A 14,612-nucleotide genomic window follows, 5' to 3' on the forward strand; every position below is an offset into this window, starting at 1 on the left:
AGAAAGGCTTAGGACCTAGAAATGCATGGGAATGAGACACCATGACAAATTTAAAGAGCTGAAAGACTGATCATGAAAGCTAGACAGAAACTGGTTTCACCATTTGACAATTTACATGCTTAGAAGTATTACCCATTTTGAGGTGTATCAAACTCCGGAATGTTGTGATCAATGTGGAGGATTTTTTTTGGAGGGGTTGAGCTAGGGGAGGGAAGATTTGCTGTTTCCCTATTTGAGAACAAGGGAAATAAAACAAACCATTTGCATTTTCAAACACCTCTCTCCCCTCCCACTTTAACTGTAAACCAGTCAAAAACATGAGGTCATCTGGAAAATGCAGATATGATATCCATGAGCAGTTGGGAAACTTGAAGATGATTACCTTAACTTTGAAATTCAAATTGTTAAAACTAATCCTTTCTAGCAAAACACTTTTTGTTTGAATTAATTGGTGCTTTATTTGATTTTATTTGCCCAGATAATACCATTTATTTTAAGCTTCATATTTAAAGACGTTATCTTTGATCAATGGCTAAGATATTCCATAAGAAAGCAGAATTTTTTTCTGAGGTGAAATATGTCTAGAACGTGTAGTAAAGAAAACCTAGGAATCATGCCTTTACCTGCTCTTTAAAAGACTATTTTTAATCTTGACATCCTAAATAACTGTTTAAATCATCTACAAGAAGAAATATATCAATACCATGATCTTATTTAAAAAAAAAAAAAAACAGCAGATGTGACTGGCAGAGTATGTGTATTTATAGCTTCTCTATTGCTGCTGTAATCTACATTCATTTCTCTGTGACTCCAAAGAGTTGTACAAGCAAGACTGCATTTCTTAAAAGCATTTGAATGATTACTTTTTCATGTCAGTGTGTGTAGTGAAGCAAGGGAAAATTCTTTTCGCTTCCTCTGCTAATATACCCTGTAAGTAAATACTGTTTAAAAATTATCACCAACTTTGGTCTACATCGTGCATATTCTGTAGAAAATCTGATCTTTTATGGCCTTAGATGAACTTTTTTCCCTAACTGTCTTTTTAGAAATGGAAAATGCACCTTTTTTTAGCAAAATATGCTGTCAAGTATTGTAAGCAGTTCAATTAGAATATGCTTATTTTAGAAGGTTGCTTAAATGAGACTTAACAGCAGGAGAAAACAGTTCTAACTCTGCCTTTTAGAAGAGTGGTGCACCTGTGTTCTGATACATTATGCTCCTGTGAAGAATGCAGGACTGGGTCTTTTTGGAGCACTCATTTAGCTGTTGGCAAGTGATCGAGTGGTACTTGAATAGGTTCTGCAATACGTGGAAAAGTCTGATCTCTGGCTTCTTAAACTAGGAACTGCAAAGTCATAATGAAGGAAACAAATATGAGTAATGCAGTGAATATTATTTTGGTTTTGCACTTTTCATTCTTATTGTTTTAGACTGAAACCTACCTCTTTAGTGAACTGGGATGCTACCTAGAGATATTTCCATTAAAGGTTTCTGCTGCAATATCATTTTAGAAACTTTCTTTTAGTTTTCTTTGGAATGAAAAAATGCTGGCAGTCACAGAGAAATCCATTCTGAGCTATATTTTCCCAGAGGATTATTTTTATTACTGATGTACGTGAATGAATGTAGGATGCAGTAGCTAGATCAGGCATGAATACAGCCCTTCAGTGTAACATTTCAGTCCTACAATTAATCTAAATCTACCCAGGCATCTAAAAGCAAATGAGAGGAAGCAGGAAACAAAGGCAGAGTAAAAGAGGAAGAGGTGATCTATCCTGGGAGAATGATTTATAGTTTTCCGGGATTATGCTGTGATCTTTCAGCACTGAAATACAGGCTCTGGATGCTGTAAGGGAAACAAAAAATTACTTCAAGTGCAAAAAGTTTTCTTCCCCGGTGGAGTGGGGTTCAGGTTCTGCCAAAGCGTGCTAGTGACCTGTTTTTCCACAGCACATATGCGATGTCATAGATAAGGCTGCTTGAACAGGGATGAGTGAGATGTCAAGGTCACTGAAACTTGAGTCTTCTGCTCACCTTGTTCATTGGCAGAGCCTTTATCTTTTGCCTCTCCTCTACCCTTTTCTCCTTCCACTCCATACCTTTAAAAACATCTAGAAACTTTTTTTTAAGGTTATGGTGTTTCAGGTTATGGAGTTTCATTGTCCTGGGTATCAGGAATCTGGGGCTGGACTCCTGTACTGAGCTCTTTCCCCTGTGTATTGTCTTGTGCAGGTAGGGGACATTGTCACTTCCCCACGCGAATGTGCAGTACTCAGCGCAGAGTTTTCCCTACCCTCACCGGGGGCCTCAGGACACAAATTAATAAAGATAATTTTTACAATTTTTTGGAACGTCACATCTGATTAAATATATTCCTACCATGCTTTAAAAAGTAATTAAAAGAATCAATTTTTAAAGACAAAATTAACCACACGGCACCTGCACCGACTTTTTTTCTTAAGTAGCACATCTCTGCTGACGCTTGACTGCAGTGACTCATCATACGAGGCTAAATCAGCCATGTAGAGTAATGCAGCGTGACTGATTCAGCCAGCTCTGATGCACATGATGAGAGTAACTTGGACCTGGAAATTTCAACGCCTTCCCCCCTTCTCTCCAAGACTGAGTACAAAGGGAAAGTTAAACATCTTTCCAACAGTAAGTGTTTTGCTTAGGGGAATAGCGTTGTTGTTGTTGTTTTTTGTCAACTAAGAAGCTCATGTTTAAGAAAAGCATTAAGATCCTGAACCAGAGCTATTGAGGCATCTGTAGGCAGAGCGTGCTAAAAACATCCAAGCACAAGTCTTCAGTGCCTTCATCACCTCAGACGTACCCAAATGTGCAGTGAGGATTTTTAAGGATAATTCCTTAAAACATTACTTTGTACTGTATAATATGTAAAGCGTGTACACAGGCTTTATGTACTTTCACATGTATTTACTTTTTTCAACTGCTGCATTTAAGACATCTGACTAAACATCTTGTCTGGTTACCCTGCATCAGCTGAGCCACAGTAGCTGCCTCAGTTGGCAGCTCTTATGCCACTCAGACCAGGAGCTGTAGCATCATTCTGCCTAGGTATGTTCCACAGAGATTTAAGCTAAGATAATTTCCTTCACAATCTGAGCATGTTGAACCACTGTAACAGTTTCAGCTGATGCATGGTAGCTTTTCAGGCTCAGTAATTTGATCGTGTGTTTGAGCTTTTATTCTTGGATGCTTTGTGCGTTTCTGCTGATGATAGTGAAGCTGGTTATGTGCACCTGCCTCTGAAATTCAGATCAGACCTGTAGAAAATCAACCAAATGTTTGCATTTTGAAAGGAAGTGGAGGTGTGAAGGAGTAGGTTTGGAGGCAGAGTGAAGGCCTCCTGTCTGTGTTGTGTTCTCGTTGATATCAAAATACAGTGAGTGCAATTATTACCAAACCAGACTGGCTGTAGTTTGCAAAGGGGAAACATAACCAAATAATCCTATAACAGGCCAGGGAGTATAATCAGGTAGTGTACGAAATAAAGTTCGTTTCCAAACACTTCCTAAAGTGGAAGAGTAGAGAGAGGTGAAGAAGCTTTGCTAACCACCTGTGCTTCTCCAGATGTTTGGCTGAATCATATCAGAGTACCAAGTGTGAGAGAGTGTTACTGTGCTTTCTAAATTTAGGCTTTAAGGGAAATTTAGATCTTAGGATAATGATGAAGAACTCTGCTTACGAAGTACTTTCTCCAGTGAATGTGATCCCTGTGCCTCTTTTCTTACTGAGTATCATTGATTTTAGGAGTCTTGCAACACAGATGCTCTTTTGATCAGTTTGAAGTGCTACCATGGTGAGTGTGTGTGTGTATATATATATATATATTCTTTCTTCTGTAAGATGAGAAATTCACTGAAGAAAACAAGTTTGTCTTGACAATTGCCTTAAATCCTAGATGGGATCAGCTTCTGAGGCCAGAAAAATCAATTGTCAACCCTTAGTCCAACAGAGCATCCTGACAGACTACATCTGACTTTAAATTTTCTAATATTTTCAATAGTTTTGATTTGAAACAAGATATTTCAATGTCAGAATCCAGTAAATAATCTCTTCTACCTTCAAGCAAAAGGGAAATTTTCATTATAATATATATTATAGTCTTCCCCCCCCCCCATCACTGTTCTGTGGAGGGTAAATAAGAGCGTCAGCACTGGCTTCGGAACAACAAATGCTAGTTCAAATCCCTCTTTCCCAGGTACTGGTTTTCAAATACTTATCGATTGCATTTTTTTCTCGAGGTTTGCTTCACAATATCACCTAAAGATTTTTAGATAGGATAATAATGATTGTGATCTACAAAGCACTGTGCAGCCTGAAGAATGTCAACACTGAGCATAACCAGAATCCTGATCTGTGTAGTGATGGCAAAACACTTGCAAGAACTGGATTGTGTTAGTTATGATGGCCAGTACTGCTGACTTCAGTGTCTTCTGTGGGGACCAAAATTTAGTTTCTGATAATTACGTATAAAACATCATATACATGTTTGTTCCTTAATGAACCTAGAAAACAACTCATAAGTCTAAATTTTTATTCTTCTTCAAATTGTGAGTACGAAGAAATTGGGAGTTGCATAGTGAATACTGAGGAACACATCTGTTCCCTTGGAGTTGCTGTCTTGTTGTGCTTACTGAACGTGCCACAGAAATCTATATTGAATCTGAAAGAAATACCTGAATCTGGTTCTCTGTGTTGAAAGGGAGGGTTCAATAATTAGTCGTCATGCACAGCTACAAAACTTAGGCGGGGGGGGGGGGGGGAAAAAGACAGCCAATACATTGACAAAAGAGGGCAGAAAGACTGAGAAATTAGGTGTGGGTTTGGTTTCCGGTCAAATGAGATTTTCTTGGATACAGGATGAGAAAACTGTTCTGCACAGCAGAATGCATGCTCAAAGAATGCGTAATTCAGAAATGAAAAGCTTCAGAAATTTCCTTATTAAACAAAGCAGTGTTCAAATAAGCTACACAGGCTTTGCAAAAGATCAGATCAATGGAATATTTTCTTGAATTTGTATTTCTGCGCATACTGAAAATGGTGCTTTTCTGTATAGCTTATTTAAAATCCAGTTTATCTCAGTTTTTAATGTGTTTTGCTTAATTTTAAAGTTTAAATAGCACTTTATTAAACATAATTCAATTGTCTTCATTGTCTTCTATGAAAATATTAAGTATCTTTACATATTTATGGAGGATTTCTGTAAATATCTGCCTGGTTCTTTCCAAACAGACTTAGTTCATGAGAATTAATTTAAATATTAAGCACAGATTTAAGGAATGGTTAATGTGAACAAGTTAAGTGATAGTTCTGCGCATTTTTCTAGTCTTAAGCATAATTATATCAAGTTGGTGATACAGAATTTCATAGGCTATGCAAGCACCGAGTTCATGTTCCCACTGCAATCCTTTCACTCTCTAGGTGTTAACAGAGTAGTGTTCTTCTGTGTCTTGTTCTTCAGTGGAAATTCTGTTGATTGATTATGCTTGTTCCCCAGGGCCTGAGGTTAAATCCCAGGTTTAACTCTGTTGGGATGTGATAGATGATCTGATGCTGTCTTCAGCAGGAACCAATTTAAGCCTTAAATTCTTGTCAGGCCCACTCTCTCCAGCATCTTCCAACATAATGCCTCTCCAGCCTGAGGCTGTCTTCCTGCCCACTGCCACTCCTGTAGGATGTCTGAATTTTATTTTGAAACTCATGATGATTTTCTCTTATAAACACTCTTTGGCAGCCTGCTACTGAAATAAGGGTCTGCTGTTGCCTCATCTAGCAGGATGCGCAGGCAAACTTCTTGAAGCCGAACTTCTTGAAGCCTCTCTTGGGAGAATGAGGTCTGGTTGGGGTTTCATGCCAACAGGTGTCTGAGAGAAGCCAGCAAGGAGCACAGCAAGGGGCTCTGAAAGCAGAACACCCAGTGAATCCCCCCTGGAGAGGGGATGATATGCTGGGGCCCCATCACTGGCCTCTCCCCCTCAGCAAGGGATGCTAAGTCATCACAGGCTTAGCTGAGGTGTCTGCTTCCATGTAGACCTCAAGCTTTAGCAGCTTGTGGGTGTATCTTGTCTTGTGGCTGACATTTATTAAGCACGTTGCACATTTTCAAGTATTTTAAGTGAGGGGTGACTTGCGTAGCATTGCATAAAATAGCATAAGGTTGAAAGGGTCTTCTGGAGGTCACCTAATCTGATCCCAGTCAGTGTGGGTTCAGTTACCAGCACTTCCAGTCAGGAACTTTGTCTTTGGATAAGCCGTGGAACACCCTGTGTCCTCCTATGTGTGTCAGTGCTTATCTCACAGGTAGGGATTAATCAGTGTTCAAAAAGTAACTTGAGATCCTTGATGAAAGCCACTGTGTAAGAAGAAAATGTGACTGCACAGATTATGATCGCCAGCATTGCCTTTTGCAAACTTAAGGGAAAGTGGTGGGAGAGTGTTTAAAGAGGGGAAAACACTCTTCTGTATTGTAATTGCAACATAAAGCACAGGTACCCCTGAAAACCCGTGTGTGTTTTATCTTACGTATGTGGTTATGTAGTTTCATTTATCTTTGCAAGAAAATGACTCTTCTTGCTCCTGAGACCTATTTAAGTGATTATGACCCAAGTTAGTTCATAACAACCATCTTTTACAGTGCTTAATCAATAAACCCTGAAAGCAAACTAATCTTCACTTACTTTCAGAGGCAACTGCAGGAAAATGAGAATTGTCAGATAAAGCTGGGGATCAGCATTCCTACCTCAAGGCCAAGGGTCAGATATTAGTACACAGATTGTAAATACAGTTCAGTCTAACAGATGCTAAAATAAGGGTAGGGTATAGTGGAAAATTATACCTCTAGGGGACAACACTTTAATGCATGCAGTGACTGATAAGATAAGCTGCTTTATTACCAAAAGAATGAATTTAAAAATATATATATAATTTGTCTTCATGCTCAGGGGAGTGACAGAGGAGAAGGGGACTATTTGGTGGAGATAAGTGGATCATTGGAATATTGTATTAATATTGTGCTGTTTCCTGAGGATATTAGATATGATAAAGGGGGAAAGAGAGAAGTACCCCAGGTAAAACACAAATCAGATGGATGTTTAGCATGGTTTGTTTCTTTTATGGAAAGTTTGCTTCATATAAACTTGATTCCCAGTATGGAGTTGTTAGCATTTAAATGTGAAAGGGGAAGAGGATACTACAGAGGATACTATATCATGGATTACTAATACCCTGCCTGATGTAAATGGGCAAAGTGCTGCAGATGCTTTCCCAGCATCATTGGGCAATGTGCACTGTAGCTTTAGAAATGCAGTCTTTTTGAAGTACGCACATCTCGTGTGCGCTCACAATTAACAGAGAGTCAATGGTAGTGATGTACCATATGTGGTGAGTAGTCTTAATCCCACTGATTCACTCCTCCTCTTAAACCTCAATTTTTCTTTAATTTCATCATTCTTCTCACTTTTAAATTGTGAAACTGTTGAATGAGGAAAAGTTTGTAAGTATATTCTTAAATGCACCTGGCCTCTAGGATAACAGATACTATTCCTTTTAAAACATAAAGAAGCTTCCATTAGTAGTTTCTTCCCTATTTTTTTCTAAATGAATTCAAGTGGTGGATATTCATTGCCCTTAGCGTTGGCAGAGAGTAATTTGATATGAAGGAGAGTAGAAGCTGGAATGAAGATTTTCTGTGTATGTTCCTGGAGGGGGAAAAAAGAAGTGGCACCTAGCTTGTGTGTTCTTTGTGTCTATGTTGAAACAAATGTCAAAACCTCAAGTTACTGTCCTTCAACACTATAATTTCTTAGCAATCTTAATGGGCAAAAACTTCTGATTTTCCCTGAAACAGCTGTGCATTATACATAATAATGCTCTTGCATTATACATACTATTTTTGAAAATTGAGAGTAGCCACCTTATTATGAGAAGTTGACATAGTGAAATTGATGACTCAGTAGTAATCTAATATTGTCTTTCTAATTTTGAATGTGCTGCCTGCAAATATTCTCCTTGTCCACTATTTTGTTTGACTGGGACACCACTAAATTACAATTCCTTGCCAGAAAAAAATCATTAGATAGAGGGCTTTCATGTAGCATTTCATTGGGTGAATAATTGAATTCCTAGAGGACCTATCTGATTTGGAGGCCACAACTTTCTTGCAATGCAGTATATTATAAAAGTAGTATAAATCCAAGTGGGAGATGAAATGATGCATATAAAAGCAAAGAAGGAAACTGCAGTACAGTCAAGTCTTTTGATTGTTCACTAGCCAATTACCTGTGTTATTTAGAAATCATCTTGATCTTAATCTCCTCAAAACGTTTTTTTTGTATTGGTGATCTCATTCTACTTAACTTTGCCTTTCAAATATATTTGTATATACACTAAATAGAATGATTGCTTTGTCCAATTTGCATATCTTTCACCTTATCGACTTCTTTTGCTATGCCAACTTTCTGTTATTTCCTCTTCCCATCTCAATGCAGTGGATAATTGATGATAAGCCTTACAGAGATTATGATAACATTGTGTTTCATTAGGCTGGAGTTTGGAGTTTGAGCCCTATAAAATACCGAGACGTCTGTGTATCTGAGGAAGCTGTTCCAAGATGTCTTTGATTACTCTTTGATTAGAAATGTTTGCTGTCCCTGTCATTACAACCTACCTGGTGGGCTCAAATTGATCATACTTCAGATTTTGATTATTAAGTGTCAATGTTAGTCTTTGCATACTGTACTCTATTAAGGACCATTAATAGAGGCCATTATGACTTAACATTGTACTCTTTCATTAAAGGTAGTTCAAAGGATTAAAACAGTTAAATATATTCAGGATAAGCTCTTGGTTTTCTGGTCAGCATGCTGAGACATGGAGTGCTGTTGTGCTAGTTCTCTAAATATTTGTTGTGACATTTTTACACTGAATTAGCGATCTGCAATCATTGAGCATGTGTGAAGTGATTCTTAACAATGAAAGTAATTAAAATAAATCTGTGTATGTGGAGAAACATAGAGGTCATGAGATGAGTAAGGGCTTTTTGACTGTAGGCCGATAGCAGTTGTGCAAGTAAGAAAGTGAAAACCTGCCATGAGCCGGCAGGTATGGCTACATGTTTTCTGGTGATTGTAATGAGACCTTAAACTGTTTAGGGTCTTAAAAGCTAAAGCTTTCTTTTACCTCAGTTTCCTGCCTGCAAATCAAGTATCTCACAGTTGCTAAATCTCTGCAAAAAAGACTGACAGAGCACAAGCGTTTTTACTGTAATAAATGATGTGAGAAAACTTTGGGTGCCGATGCAGATGATCAAATGGGTGTGATTCCTTGAATCATGAGCTTTTGTGTATAGCTTTTGTTTTGGGGGGGGGGGGGGTCTTTTCTTCTGTGATGATATCACGGCTACCATGGGTAGCTGATCTCTTGGAACTTCTTGTCTTGGAACTCCTTTGTGACTGGGATAATCCTGCCATTCTGAAGCTCACCTGAGAATAAGGATTATTGTGCCCAGCTTTAGGAAGTTGATTATCCAGGTTCTGCCGCTGGGGAATCAACCTTGGAAAGAGTTTACTAAGTTATAATTAGTCTTTCTGTCTGTGGAACTTCAAATTGTACAACTTCCATGGGTATATATGCAGTACATTTTGCCTCGTTTCAAACTCCTGGCAAGTTCTTGCCTCATATTTAAGACATCTGTAGGTAGAAAGAGACAGCAGAGCACTTTAACTTAAGGGAAAACTTATAGGAGACATATTTCTACTGTCAAAATCTTAGCCACCACTCATTTGTAACCAGATTCCCCTTGGTCGCCACTCAGCAAGGTCATCACACCTTTGTAATGGGGATAAGCAGGGAGGTATTTTTCTGTTGGTTTGTCGTATTCTCAGTAGTGTTTTCCTCATCACTTTTAGCCTCTGAGTAAGACACAATGACCAGAGAAAGCATTCATGGGAGTTCAGTGGATTTATGTGCTGGATTTTCAACTATTGAGACATAGTTTTAAATACTACTCTGACTTTCAGATGAAAATGAGTGCACAACTTGCATGTTCTGATACTCATTTTACACCTTCAATAAAAATGCTGCAAGTTTTGCCTTGACTGTCTGCTGGCAGATTTACGAAAGGACATGCATTGCTATTCGGGTGTTTGCAGTGACAGATGCCACATCAGTACTGTGGGAGCCACTGGTCAGGAGTAGGGTGAAATGTTCGAGTCTGTTTTAGAAAAAGCCACTTTCTGAGAAGGGCTGGTTTACACTGACTCTCTAACACCACTATCCATTCTCCTTTCCCTTCCCAGTGTTTCTAAACACAGGCTTATTTTTATCCAGCCAGGAGAAATCCTCTTGTTCCCCATTTCACCTTGCTTTCTCCTTTTAGATGCATGTTTGCCATTTACTGATGTACTATTGTGAAGAATAGTGTGAAAGGTGTGAAATTGCATTTTGTTAGTACAACACGTTACCTTTTTTGTACCAGACCATATTTTAAAATCTGTTTAAAACTTCATATTTTCACTTCTGCTACTTAACAAATCCTACTAGGTACATTTTGGATTTTGATATGCATTAGAGAAGCTGCAGTCTCATACGTAACTATTGCTTGCAACTCTGCTTGTATGCAGAGAATGCAAGTCCCTATTTTCATTGCAAGCTGAGGACCAATACCTGAAATTGAAAAGACACTACAAGTGGAAGAACGGTAAGAGATCTAAATGAGATCTGCATATGACAGGTCCATCTAGCCTCCTGCCTCACCTGGAGCAATGCTCAGCAGTGAACACCTATGGACATGAAAGCACATGGTACACAGAAAGGGATGCTTTTCCCAACCATTCCCTCCCAGATTCTGAAAACCACATTTTCATTTTATTTCAAAGATGTTTGTTTTGTAGATATTTTAACACATCCACACATTGTTGAATCAGAAACCAGACTTACTGTCTACCCAAACCTGTTTATCCAAATTCTGATTCAGAACCAGTGTGAAAAAATACCCATCTTAAACAGACTCAAAATTTGGATACAGGTCAAAACTTTACAAGTTCTTTCACTATAGAGAATCAAACAAATCCCAGTACTGTAGGGGGGGGGAAAAAACAACAAACAGGGTCAGGTTCAAACCATGAGGGACCATCCTTCAGCCAGCAAAAATTGTTACTGTTCCACTGAAGCCAATGGAGCTATGACCACTTCCCTCAGCTGAGAAACTGCCCTGAGTCACTGGCTCATCTCTAATGGCACTGCCAGGGGACAAGGTGGGTGGAAGGTAAAAAAAAAAAAAAAAAAAAAAAGGCAGGGAGGAAGGTTGATGTAGGGCAGCAGGCACTATTTTCTTTCTTTCTTTTAAAGAAGCTGACAGTGTTAATAGAAACGCCTGTTGCATTCTTATGCAAAGCTCAGATCTGAAGGTTACCTGCTTCCCCAGTGACTTCAAATGGATTTTTTTGTAAAGTAATCTCTTCAGTCTGTCTCTTCCTCTATTTACAGAACATAAAAGTAACCACAAAATGCCACCGTTTTTGAGCAAATCTAATCTGCCCTTCCAGTACCTTCCAGTAATACCAGGCCACATGATGATTATCTCATTTTCTTTTTAACAAATGTGGAATTATTGGCTGGTGATTGTCAAAAAATTCACATCTCTACATCAGATAAATAAGAGTAAAGACAAAATATGAAACAGAGCATAAGAAATAAGAGGCTAATGCATCTGACTGGTGACCTGTTCTGCAGAGTTAGTGACACAGAGCAGTCCCATTTTTACACTGTTTATAGCTCTTCCACTCCTTTCCTACTCCCACTTTCAGTCATGAAAGAATAAAAAGGCAAGAGAAGTATTTGTTTCTGCATCAGGGAAAACACTTTTAACAAAAAGGAAAGCAACAAAATAGCCTGGCTTTGGACAGTCTACTTCAGGAGCTCTTTGCTGAGAGAAGGTCAAAGGTTTCTGGAAGGGAGGGTTTACACAGTTTTCTAGGGATGGAGAGAGAGTCTTAGTGAACCTCAACAAATGTGGGATGCAAACAGAAAAGAGACAAAAACATCTGTTCCAGACTCCTAATCGTCAAGGACTGGGAAAGGAAGAGCTTGTCCTTGGAAAATCCAAAGCATCATCAAGTTCAGAGAGAAAAAACAAGCAGTCAAAATGAAACGTTGACAGTCTCGGTAGGGATGCTACTTGTGCAGCAGGTACACACTGCAGGACTGCCAGCATACCGTCGACCAACCTGACATGACCACTGAAAATCACAACATAACTTTTTTCCTGAAGAGAAGCAAAGAAGTTTCACTGCATGACAGAGCAATGCATAACCATATCCAGGACAGACAGTGCCTCAGATACTCAGCTCAGAGGAGAACCATCTTCTCTCCCATTCAGCTTGACTCTTACTGCTTAGAAGCCTGGCTATCTTCAGCGTGCTGGCAAAAGCAAGGTGTGTACATCAGTCCCAGCAATCATGCAGCACAGAGTCAAGCCAAGGCGAGACCCCCCTTCATCAGTACTAGCAATAAACATTACATGGAAGGTCACTTGTAGCCCTAGGCAGAGGAAGGGAGAGTCCTTTTGGCTCTCTGGAAAAATAACAGAGAACAAGTCTGAAAAAAAGGAAGTCCTGAGGCTGCACGGCAAATTAGGCAGGAACTGACTCAAGATGACACTCAAAAACCTCTTTGAATCCATGGGATTCAGAAGGTAAAGGAAGAGTCAGGTACCTAACTGCCTTCTTGACTTCCAACCACGATTCAACCAACCTGGCTTCAAGTATTTAAGTAAAGAGCCAACCCTGTCCACAGGGCAAAGCAAGTTCTTGAGGGTTCAAGCACCCTCGGCAGTTTCGTGCTTCCTTGCAGTGACTGCAGTGTGCCTGGAGTCTCCAACCTTGGCAGCTCACATAACTGTTCTGATTCTGCTAAGGCAAACCTTTGGTAGAGTCTCTCTCCCGAACTCTCTCCATGAAATAAAGATCAGCCCTTCTTGAGTGCTATCACATCCAAACTTACCCCAAGCAATACTCAATGTGAAAACATCATCCTGCTCCTGCTTTTCTCAGGGACCTCAGTAAAAGCCCAGATCAATTCCCAGATATGGTCCTGGTAGGTGTACAGCCTACATTTTATTCCAAAAAAGCCTAATCCAAAGCACACCTTAGGAATACACAATGCTGGGACAAGACATGGCATAAACCAGGTTTATATGGTGCAGAAAGCAAAGAACTGAAATGAAAATACAGAATTCCTGCCTAGGTACAACAACTGCATTAAAGAATCCCCATTACAGCCATTACACTTTACTCCTGCACTTTCATTTTCCACTGTCATGAGACAGACTCCAAAGGCATATTTGCATTACCAAGGTGTTACCAAAGTGGAGTGAAACAGCTTAAAGTTTCTTTTATAGACAATACATCTATTCATGGTAGATAAAGGGATTAAAGATCCTACTAAAATCCATTAGAACCAGGAGTAATACTGCCACATATAGTTTTATTTTGCACTTTTATTATACCTTTCCTCCCAGGATCTTAGAGCACTTGTCAAACAAGAAATTAGGCTCTGTTACTTTTCCAGAATAAAATAAAAACTCTACTTTCAGATAGAGAGGACAGCTACAGTGACAACTGAAGGTCACACAGGAATAGAGCCTGGGTACTCTGGCTTGTGGGTTTCTGCTCTAAAGCCCATTCCCTTTTTCAATTAGAGGGATGACAGCACCACATACACATGGTACTTAGGGTAAACATTTGTCTGAGTTCTTCATCTCCTCCTACCATTATCTGCACCATTTTTATTTGAATGCCTCATTTTTTTTTCCCAGAGTTTTCTGCAAAATTCAAATGAACCGTGAACAAGAGAATGAGAGGTTTATTGAGCCATAGCAGGCTAACACTACCCATGTTGCTGCATGATTCGAATACTTAAGTGGCCCAGATGCTCTAACATTCAATTAATGAATTCTGGAGATTTGGGAAGGGGGCGGAGGGAGGGAAAAATATTACACAAGATGTTGGCTTTGCCATTGCATTATCCTAGGTATCTCACTCTGATGAAGGTTAATGAGGAGAGTTCAAATGCTAAGACATAATTAAATAGCAATAATTAAAGAAGCTGACATTGCTAGAAGCAGCAAACTGAAATAAAGTAAGATTGTTTCCCTTTAAAAGAAAGTAGGCAGTTATTGTTTAAACACAACCCTAGCAGGTTTTTGAAATGGTTTCCCATCTTCCAAAACATGAGGCAAGCGCTCATTAATTGGTATCATTACACGTTTAATGCTGTTTGCCTTGCCTTCCCTGATCCCATTTGCCTATTTTTGGATGGTAGCCTCAGCACAAATGAAGCCCATTTGGCAAGACTGCACCCGGATCAGAGACAGACATGTGGCCATCCTGGCTAATGCACGGGCTGAAAGGTGTTCATGTACTCCCCAGGTAAGCATGATATGAAAACTGACAGAGAAAAGAATTGTCAGGCAGGCAATGCTCTGACCCTTAATATTCTGAGATCACAGTCAATGCAAGGCATAAAAGCTAAGTCAATGTTTGGAAAATTGAAGTATTCAAATCCTGAATACTGTGGACGTTTTGGAG

At 39.2% G+C, this 14,612-nt stretch overlaps 1 protein-coding gene and 1 long non-coding RNA gene across 4 annotated transcripts in view; both read left to right on the plus strand.

Moving 5' to 3' along the window:
* The window catches only part of LOC308199418, a 49,651-nt gene extending 35,855 nt beyond the window's left edge, over positions 1-13,796 (plus strand). The window contains exon 2 of the long non-coding RNA XR_013954628.1: positions 11,512-13,796. This is a non-coding gene — a long non-coding RNA (uncharacterized lncRNA). The remainder of the gene's footprint in view (positions 1-11,511) is intronic.
* The window catches only part of LOC308199414 (BEN domain-containing protein 5), a 923,492-nt gene that overhangs the window by 673,003 nt on the left and 235,877 nt on the right, over positions 1-14,612 (plus strand). The gene's annotated exons all lie outside the window — the stretch shown is intronic.

Source organism: Anser brachyrhynchus, assembly GCF_964034855.1.
Source record: "Anser brachyrhynchus genome assembly, chromosome: 8".
Lineage (NCBI taxonomy): Eukaryota > Metazoa > Chordata > Aves > Anseriformes > Anatidae > Anser > Anser brachyrhynchus.